The sequence below is a fragment of the Aedes aegypti genome, chromosome 1 (genome assembly GCF_002204515.2).
Source record: "Aedes aegypti strain LVP_AGWG chromosome 1, AaegL5.0 Primary Assembly, whole genome shotgun sequence".
NCBI lineage: Eukaryota > Metazoa > Arthropoda > Insecta > Diptera > Culicidae > Aedes > Aedes aegypti.
In genome coordinates this window covers 148,832,222-148,843,567 of record NC_035107.1, presented here as the reverse complement: position 1 = coordinate 148,843,567, position 11,346 = coordinate 148,832,222, and positions in this window count along the sequence as shown.

Sequence of the window (11,346 nt, the reverse complement as noted above, 5' to 3'; positions counted from 1 at the left end):
TTTGCAATATTTTCCCACTGCCTATAATCGCACTACATAGGTACGTAAAGAATGAGTTGTTAGTTTATCTTAGTTTATTTTTGTACAAATTAAATCCAAAATAAGCCTGACATTGAAACTCAAGAGAAATGTGGAAACTAATGTTGCGTGAGAAATCATTAGTTTCAGGCTCATTATGCCAAACGACTTTATGCTAAATGGCCTAGCACCCTTACATTTTGGAAGAATTCTGCCATATTTTTGTAAGCCTCCTGCTCAGTATTGACTATTTATTTTGCTAGAGAGTAAAAAACAAGATTTATGATTAAAATAGTTCTAATAGTTAAAAATAGTGAAATATTAACTCAAAATTACGATAAAATTACGACAAATGAATAAACTGTGGAAATAATTATCCCTGCCGTGTTCTAACTTCACGTTGGTAGAAAAACGACAGGGACAGTTTGTGATAGTAAATGTTTGGAAGTGAATTTTAAGTGTACGCAAAACCGTCTTTCAATATTACTATTTATCCTCATTGACAGATTTAATTTTATTTTTGCCTTATTTTTCATTAATTAATCAGACTCAACAAAATTAACGTAGCAACACTCATCTGCCAGCATGTCAACGCTGGTAATTATGGTGGTTTCGCGGGATGCGTACGTGTGCCAGCGACTGTAAGGGGGGAACACAGCACATCATATCCCCACTTTCGTTTGCATCAGGACTAGAGGATGGGGGAACGGGATTGTAAACGCTTTTCAAATAATTTCTACACCCAAAAAGATGTGAGTTGTGTTGTTTTTAACTAACTAAACCCACACCACACTTGGCGCGCAACACTTCATCACACTCCTCACTCAGCATAACTTCCGTCATGAAAAAAGTTGGGATCCAGCACCCGCGTATAAAAACAAGCAATGCCTCATCCCAATTCTCATTTTGGATAGATTTTTTATTCTTTGCTACTTTTGACTATGTACACATACGTACATTATATTATACTTTATGTATTTCATGCGCAATTCTAAAGTATAGAATTTTTGGGATGAGTTTTTTGGGATTTTGAAAGTTGGGTGGTTATGAGTAACATTAATTTTAGAGGATTACATGTTGATAAAAAAAACGTGGGAGAATGAGATTTTATGTGTGACGAAAATTTATTCATATGTACTTTTTCACAATCCAAATATAGGCAAAAAATTATAAAACCGCCACGCCCGATTTTTTTTTCTTTGTCATTATAACATGAATTATTTTTTTGCATACCAATTAATTGTTACATAATGCTGATGATAAAATTTTATTAAAATAGCAAGTGTTCTGCTCCAGTTGTTCCCTTTCTCGTCCCAATCAACAACCGTTGCTGTGCAATTGAACCGTGAATGGGACCGCTGGATGTGATGGGCATTGGTAACACTTTAACCAATGACTTTAAGGCTTTGTAAGATGTTCAATTAAATTGGTTTATTAATCAGTAACAATTTATCTTTATTCAAGCAAAATTTAATCCCAGATGAATTCTCTAATACTGTAGACAACCCCAAAAATAAAACATATGAGTGTTTAAAGCTTCTCCAAGCATCTTATTCATGTGCTCGGGTGTAGTCAGAAGGAAGGGTAAGGAGGCCGTTGTCAACACCCCTCCCTGGATGACGGAAAATAATTCAAAACCAACTACCGTAAATCCGGGTGAATTTGATCAGTAGGGTGAAATTGATCACTGTGTCATACGATTTTATTTCTTCCTAATGGAGCACAAATATCAATGTAACCTGCGGTGAATGCACGTTGTTTGTCGTAAGTATGTCCAAATTGTGTGTTGTGAAGTTTTTTGCGTTCAAAAATGTTCATTTCTATGAAAATAATGTAAAATTTCAAAATCATATACGGTGCAGAATTGACAAACATCAATAAACTTCTGATTCTAGACAAGGATTTGGACATCGTATTATCCTGAAAGTTTGTGAGGATACTTAAGAAATATCCCCAAACTAGATTGCATAACCAAAACTCGTACCAATTCGCTGATTTGGCTGAAATAAATGATTATCTTATATACTTTTAGGCGCTTTCTGCGTTATTCTTGAAATTTAAATATTCATTGTTTGTATAAATATTGTATTGTTAAGAATTTGGCAAGCATATTCGGATTCAGGTAGCTCAAATTTATTATGTAGAGTTGTTTTGAATACTAACAACAATCGCAATGATAAGTGATCAATTTCACCTCGAAATAAGATCTCTCGATTTTTGTATTTTAGAGATATTTTTAGCGCTAAAATTACATTTGTTAGGAAATTTCGGTACTTGATTCAATGAGGCTCACCTTCATACTTGTTTTTCTGCATTCAGTTGTTTGACATTGTCAACATTTGTAACCCGTGTCAGTGTGATGTCTATTGTTGATGAGATTAGTCGCGTTCAGTTTCGTAAATGTGTTGTAAAGAAAAAGAAAACGTTTGTAGATAGGTTAGAGTAGAATGTCCCGAAAACTCCCACGAACGCAGTCAACACAGCTCCACCCTATAGAAGGACGAGAGTAGTAGCGCTAGTCACCACCAGGGCTGCGCTAAACCACACGAATGGGCGGCCATGGGGGTGGTGAAATTGGTGGCCATGATGAGGCGGATCATCGATGACGTAGATGGACGAAGATGGGTCAACGGCCAAAGGTTCTGAGTCAATAATCACCAGAACGACACTTTATTAGCCTGGTGATCATTATTATATTCCATAAACTTGATTTAAAAAAGGAGATTAAGATTCAGCAGGCGGACACTCGCGGGCAGACTTATCGTAACGGTGAAAGAGTTAACTAAAAGCTACTTGTAGGTTTCGGAGCTTCGTAGAGATACGTGTTATTCGTTCGATGTCAGGATAACAAGAGAGACCGACAGTCGTCGGATCGTTTATTAGAAGGTATTTGCTATAAACATTTGGCAAATACACTATGAATCAAGTTTACGCCTTTCGTAATACAATTAACACGATATGCCTTTATGGCAAAAGCACTCTAATAATAATCAATTCAGTGGACATATCAGTCCTTCCTCTTTTAGAGTTATTCGATAAACTACTGGAGTTATAAAAAAAACTAATATTATTATTGGATTTTACAAACAATGTAAAAAAACTTGATTATCAATAATACTCGAATTCACTTCTGAAATGATTTCTTCTCTTTCGTTTTGAACGTCGTGGCTGGCCATCGAGCGCCACACTTGTCTCAATCTTTCGTTTCCGATTCGGTTTGACCGTTGATGATGTAGCTTCTTCCAACTCGAACTCCGGGAAACCCCGAAATGGTTCTTCTTCATCGCTCGTTTCTTGTGGTGGTGATGCATCAGGACTACTACTATGGAAAGGTTCCTCGGCGTCGACTCTTGGTAGTGGTAATGGATCAGGATCATCGACATTGGGATCGACATGTACCACCATCCTCCGACGCACCTCACTGCTCGAGTCATTGGCGATCTTGATTTGGCTTCTGTGCGCGGTTGTAGTTATTCCGTTTCCAATTGTAATCTGTAATATATTTTTACAAACACGTTTTAGAAAATGCGCTTTAAGCCATTTAGCCTGGTGTCGGGGATCATGGTTTTTGTACCATAGTACGTCTCCCGCCATCAGACTGTCCATAGGATCTTTACGAACCGCCATACTACAGTTATCGTTAGATCCAGAAGACATCTCATCATTGCGGTTATAGGTATTAGTATGTACATTTGGCTTGCTAGAATGTCGTTTTGGATTAATCAAATCGATTAGTAATTTAGGTGTATATGCTAAAACTTTTTCAGAAGGTAGGAAACCCTTCATCGTTGAGCTGTTGTTCCTAAAATTTATTAAGAATAAGCTAATCAAGTTCTCCAATTCCAATTTCATATATTCTGGGTCAAGAAGCAACTTTTTTAAAACGTTTTTAACCGTACGAACGAGTCTCTCCGCCTGGCCATTACTAGCAGGATTGTATGGAGGACTATTTAGGACCCTTATTCCTTGCCTTTCAAGAAATTTCTTAAAATCAAATGCATTGAATGGAGGACCGTTGTCAGATACTAAAGTGTCTGGAAAACCAAACCTTGCAAAATATACTAATAACTTCTTCATCACTTTTGTACACGATGTGTCTTCTCTCATCCACTCTACTTCCACCCATTTTGAAAAGCTGTCAACGATCAATAAGAAAACGTGTTGCTTGAAGTAGAAAAAATCAATGTGTACTCTACCAAATGGTCTTGTGGAAGGTGTCCATTTAGATTCAATTTTCTGCTTTGGGTACGCTGAAATACTAGCACAAGCATCACATTCACTAACAATCTTTTCAACATCAGCATTTATTCCATACCAGTACACTGAGCGTCTTGCAAGCTGCTTCATCCTCACAATTCCGACATGATTGGCATGTAACAGTCTTAAAATTTCATCCTGCAATTGCTGCGGAATTATTACTCTGTCCTGGTAAAGCAAACAACCTTCCACTATTTCCAAATCGTGTTGATTTGCAAAAATATCCACAAAACGTTTATCCAGTCTTTGAGGCCAACCATGGCGCATAAATCTTATGATTTGCTGCAAGAATGAGTCAGTTTTTGTTTGTTTGGCAATATCCTCAAAATGAATTGGGAAATCATTACTGAAATTTATGTGTTTGATGCACTCTACATCTAGCTCTTTAGGAACCGACTGCTCCAATGGGAATCGCGAACAAAAATCGGCATTTCCCATTTTCGCAGAAGGCCTGTACTGAATTTCAAAATCGTATATTGACAACTCCAGAATATAGCGCTGCAATCTTGTCACAAATATCGCATTTTTACCTTCTTTACCAAAAATTCCAACCAATGGCTTATGGTCGGTAAATACCGTAAATTTCTGTCCATAAAGATATTTATGAAACTTTTTTATTGAGCACACAAGTGCCAGCGCTTCCAAATGGAGAATTGGGTATTTCTTTTGAGCTGAATTGAGTGAAAATGAAGCGAAACTAATGGGTTTCTCCACACCATCAATGCAATGCGCAATAACTCCGCCAAGTCCATAGCCTGAAGCATCAGAGACAATTACAATCGGTTTTCTTGGATCATAAAATTCAAGAAAATCTGTTTCAAGAAGTAAATTCTTCGCGTTTTCAAAAGCCTTGTTGCTATCATCATTCCAGTTAAATTTAACATCGTTCTTCAATAAATTATACAAGCAAAATAACTTAGAAGACAACCCTGGAATGAACTTGTTGTAGTAATTGAGTAAACCCAAAAATGATTTGAGCTCAGTTACGTTCTTTGGTGTTTTTGCATTTTGAATTGTGGCAATTTTACTTGCACACAGCGACAAACCTTTTTCGCTAATGTTATGCCCTAGATATTCTAAACTAGTAACGAAGAATTCACATTTCTCCCAATTTACTTTAATATTTGCTTTGGACAATCTATCCAAAAGCTAAGTATGCTGTTTCGCTCAAGAAAAGTAAAGAAATTCCTTGACTGAAAGGGTCAAGAAATTTCCTACAGAGAGCCCCCTTTGAAGTGACATTTCTTCTCAACTGCGTACTGCGATCAGAAAAAAGTGATTTTCTTGACCATTTCTTTGGTGAAATTTTCCACGCATCGAGATAGGCGATTCCTTTTCTTGTCAGTAGCAAACCGGCCTAAAACAATAAAAAGTTTCCGTCTGCAATCTTCCAAATCTTTTCCTGCTATGAGAACATCATCCAAGTAAACATACACATTCTCAATATCCTGCAAAATCTGATCCATTATCTGCTGAAAAATAGCTGCACTAGAGGAAGCTCCCTGTGGCAATCTATTGTAGGTAAAAAGACCTTTTATAGTGTTTATTACCATGAATTTTCTTGAACGTTCAGTCAATGACAATTGGGTGTAAGCGCCTTCCAAATCAAGTGCGCAGAAAATTTTACACCCTGCCAATTCAGCAAAAAGATCTTGTGCAACAGGTAAAGGATAAATATTAGGAATAATGAGTTTGTTTATCGAAACTTTACAGTCAATTACTAGACGAATATCGCCATTCTTTTTTGCTACAACTATAACAGGAGATGCCCATTCACTTGTTCGTATCGGAGTTATTACATTCTCTCTTTGCAATCTATCTAAATAATTTGAAACTTTATCCCTCAACCTGAAGGGAACGTCATAAGCTTTTCTAAAACTAGGTGTGTCTGTTTTCAAAACCAACTCGGCTTCATAACCTCTAATTGGAGAGGAAAAGTCTTTAATGAAAACATCAGTAAATTTGCTTTTGATTTCATTCGTCAGTTCATTGTTTTTATTGCTAATCACATTATTTACAGGTGCTAAATTGTCAAAGAAATCACGCCAATCGGGAAAGAAAACGTCCAAACATGTTCTTCCCAATAAAGGAAATCCACAATCCAACACTAAAAGTTTTAAAATTTTCCTTTTATCTCGAAATTCAACATAAACCACAGCTTCTCCAGCAACTTTTAAACTGGAACCATTAACCACAATTAATTTCTTTGAACTTATCTGAAGAGGAACATTTAAATTAGTCATAAATAACTTTTTCCCAATAACAGAAACAGAAGCTCCGCTATCAACTTCCATCTGCAATGTCTTCCCCTCTATGGTTAGTTCTAGTAAACAAGGGCTACTTATTTGGTTAATTGTTGAAATGTGCATACTCTCTAATTCACCTTGATCTGAATCATCAGTTTTATCCTCCCACGCCATCCGATTTATCGTGCTGGACAACTTGTTCTCCATAATTGAGGCAGGTTTCTCCAGATCAATGTTGTTAATTGGATCTTGCTTCAATTGTTTCAGTTTGAGACACTTCCTTCTCACATGCCCTCGCACACCACAATAGCTGCACCATCTCTGATCGTATATGGGTTCCTGGCTGCGCTTCATTTCCGCTGGGTAAACCTCTGCATCTTGGAATCTGCGCTGATATTCACGGAACCGCACCTGCTTCGATTGTGTGGACTGCGAAGAGGATCGATCGTTGTACGTGTTGTATGGTGTAGTGCTGCGTTCGGTACTTCTTGTCGGGGACTGAAACTGGGACCTGTACCCTAACCGGCTTTTTACCGGTCCTCGGCCGCGCGATAAATTCGCCATACGCTGTAAAACAGCACCTCGACCTCCAGTAAGGCTACTGACAGAAGCAATTTGCGTGGAGATATCGTCTTTTGTTAAAGCTTTGGCATGAGAAGCTGCCATTTCCCAAGTTGTAATCATTTTCTCGGCTTGAGCTAGATTAAGTTTTTCCCCATCTTCGTCCAATAACTTCTGTCTCAAAGCGTCATCCGACAAACCAATGAGAACACGATCAAGGATGCGACCGTCTTTGTCGTCCTTAAAATTACAATACTCAGCTTGGAGTTTTAGAGAAAAAAGAAAATCGCTGGCAGTTTCACCAGGTTGCTGAATGCGAGAACCGAATTTAAAACGATGAATTAAAGCTGAATCCGTCTTGTCTAGTTTTTGTTTAAGTTTCTGCACCAATTCATCAAGCGGAGCTGCGTCAAGCAATTGCTCGCTGAGATACAAATTCTGTGCCACTTCAAAAAGATATTCGCCCCCCAAGAGGAACATTTTGTCCTTCTTATTCTCATCCGCCACCTTATTAATGCGAAAATGATAACCAAGCCGCTTAAACCAGGATGCAAAAGATTGCCCTTTGCGGTATGGGTCAATATTCGGGGCTACGTACGCCATTATGCTAATGTAAATTTGTCCCACAAACGCCGACAAAATTATCAGAAACACAAATTTCTAAAACTGCGATTCCAGTCGGAAAATCACTCGGCTTACTGTCGTTCCTAAACAACCTGCACTTAACAGAAATAAAAGGAAAAAAAACTCTCATAAAATCTAATAATTGGCTTCCGTTAATTATTCACACTTGGTATTGTCTAGTCTTTGTCTATCAACACAATTGATATCACTTAGCGTCGTTTTATGCCACAAAATGGCGTTTTCAAAGCACAAAAAACACGCTTCAGACAAAAAAAAACTGTTTCTTACCTCTATCAATCCTTCGGAACGTCTCCGGATGACTTCCGATACCCTTCGTTACTGCTGCCACCACGAACGTGAAAACTCCGCCGCCGTGATGATGGGGAATCCGACCTCTTGAAGGTTAAATTCCAGCCGCCGCTCAGGTGGTAGTGCAATTTTCTGCTGCCGCCTCTCGCAGCGAAGGAAAAAAAATCACTTCACTACGGTTTCCTGCTTTACCTCGTCGCCAAATATTATATTCCATAAACTTGATTTAAAAAAGGAGATTAAGATTCAGCAGGCGGACACTCGCGGGCAGACTTATCGTAACGGTGAAAGAGTTAAGTAAAAGCTACTTGTAGGTTTCGGAGCTTCGTAGAGATACGTGTTGTTCGTTCGATGTCAGGATAACAAGAGAGACCGACAGTCGTCGGATCGTTTATTAGAAGGTATTTGCTATAAACATTTGGCAAATACACTATGAATCAAGTTTACGCCTTTCGTAATACAATTAACACGATATGCCTTTATGGCAAAAGCACTCTAATAATAATCAATTCAGTGGACATATCAATCATTGGAGAAGAACCGCGAGGTCATATGGATGACATGGTACAAAAGGGCGAGTATTAGGAACTGCTCGGTTGGACTTGGTTCGGGGTAATTTGGGTTTTGGTTTACCTGGAAGTCCAGTTATCCTTCACACTTTCCTCCTCTCTACTAGTTAACTCAATTTAATATTGCACAGCACTTGCTCTTAGCTTTCAACAACGACGTTCTTCTCCAATGATCATTGGCGTAGGAACAGGGGGGCCAGGGGGGCCTGGCCCTCTCCAGAATCATCCAGGCCCCCCCCAGAAAATTTTGATGATAATAAAAATAAAAATTTTAACAAAAACTATTTAACATGAAGCGAAATCTTCTGATTCAATGTACATGACTCTTGTTATTGACAAAAATCTCTTCTATAGTAACGTTATTTTATGTTGAACATCTATAGTGATGAAACCTCGCTTGTCTTATACAACATCAGCGTGGCGGTTCTGACTTCGGTGAATCGCGCGACAACCGGAATCTTAACCGTCCGGCCGTCGATTGAATGGTTATTTGTTAGAAATAGCTTCTTGTTGTTTGCAATAAGCGCAATTTTTCAACATTTCCGTTGCAAAAAATATCGTGGTACAAAAAAAGGCAATATCTAGGAGATTGCATTCCCAAAATTCGTTTTTTTTCTGAATAATCTAAATAAATGCTGTTTCAGCATAAAGCAGCATATTCACTGCATTATAATTTCTCATGTTTTAGGGGGAAACCCTGCTCAAGGTAATGTCCAAAAAAATATTGAAAAAATATACAAAATTACTAAAGGAATTTCTCAGACAGTATATAGCCAAGTTTTCTAAAATTTTCCAAAACACTTTTCGACATTCTTTATGAAATTTTAGTATGATGAAATTCTTGAAGAAATATTGAAAGGCGGCTTCAGAAATTTTGAAAATCTCTTGAAAATTAATCGAGTGGGATTTGTTCATACTTTCAAAGCAATTTCCTCCTGATAGACATTCGTTCTATGTCTACTATTTATTAGAAGACTGATTCCGGAATATAATCCCGGATTTACCAAAAAAAAATATATATATATTACCTAATCATTTAAAAGTTCAGCATTCCTCTAAAAATAATTGATTCTGTCAAATCTTATACTGAGATATTTCGCTGAAAGTTGTTTAAGAAATTCTTCTGTTCCCTCAAATAGTTTTCCCAAAAAATTGATTACTAATTCTTTCACGAAGTTTATCAAAAGCCCTTGAGAAATATTTCTAAAATACATAAAAAATTTTGTCAAAAATTCTCTAATGTTTTCCTTTCTAGATATTCTGCTTCAAGTCCACGGATTATTCAAGAATTGAAAAGAAAATTGTTTTTGGAATGTCTCTTGCCTGCGAATCTTCGGAGGAAATTAGTTGAAAAATTCCAGGAAATTTTTGCTTCCAAAATAAGCATAGCGGTGAAGAAATCTGTAGAGAACCATGTAGCGAAATAACAGGGAAGGAGTGAGGATTTATTAAGATATTCATAAAGACATTTGTATTGATCTTCCTTTAAAAAACTTCTTCAGAAATAATTTTACTATGTTTTTGGCAGAATCCATATTTTTGGTTTGCATTTTTCAGCGATACGAGGGCGGAATTTTAGGAGGCTTTTTGGCAGAATTCCAGAAAACCAGAAGTCAAGGAAGGATAGATTCCGAAGACAATTCCCAAAGGAGATTCTGATGAAAATTCTTGAGAAATTTGTTTTATTTGTAAATTCATTAGAGAGGTTGCAACTATCCTGTAATTTTCTAGGTTATAAATAATAAGGTCTGTTTATTTTATAAAGAGGACACTTTGTTCATGCTATATCTTTTTATCAATAAAAACCGAAATCGGTTTTCTGTGCATCGTTCAACTATTATTCTATAATGCTATGAAAATATAAAATCTTAGAAAATGCTTTTGGTTGATGAGCTAAATAGTTTTTTCCAAAAAATCATAAGAAAAGCTGTTCGTCAAAGTTTAACATTATTTTTCGCAAAACAAAAATCCTAATTTTTATGAACAAATTGTATGTTTGTATTTTTTACTATCCCACTGAAGGTATAGCTTTAAAAAAATCAATTATATTCCACCATTCTCTGACATTAGGTAAGTTTAGCGATTTACCCATTTATGGCCAAATTTGCTGATACACCATCCTTTCACTCCCAGCAAAAGAGAAAAGTAGAAAGCTTGTTCAAAACTAGTTTGGCTTACTAAAGAAAATATATTTGTAAAAACGAGAGCTAAATCGTGCGTTAAACCATAGTCTTAAGTACAAATTTTACTGTATATGGTAGTTTTACTAAAAAGTCTCATATTTTTAAAATCGTGTACGCATATTTATCGATCTACAGCAAATTGTAAATGGTTTTCTACAAATATTTCAATTGGTAATCTCAGAATAACATACTATGAAAATAATATGTGGAAAATTAAATCGATTTTATTACAGCAGTGTTGCCAATTTTGATGATTGTCATTGTAATTTGAAAGGTCTTCTAAGAATAAAGCAATTGTGTTTCTAATGTTCTTTAAATATGACGTGGGGACTAGATAAGTAGCTTTATGAAGGCGTAAGTTGTTTTTCATATTAATACTATATTAGGACTTCCGTCAGGACATAACTTTAACCAAAAAATTCTACTCATATTAGTTCCCTTCAAATTCTAAATCGTTTTCTCTGAAAAATATAGGGGAAAAATGGTTTTATTCTATCTGTAAAATTGTTGTTTCAAAAATAGTTTTTTTCAATCAGGCTTCTGATTGATAATGCTTTCGAAGAACAAGTCTTTTTTGAA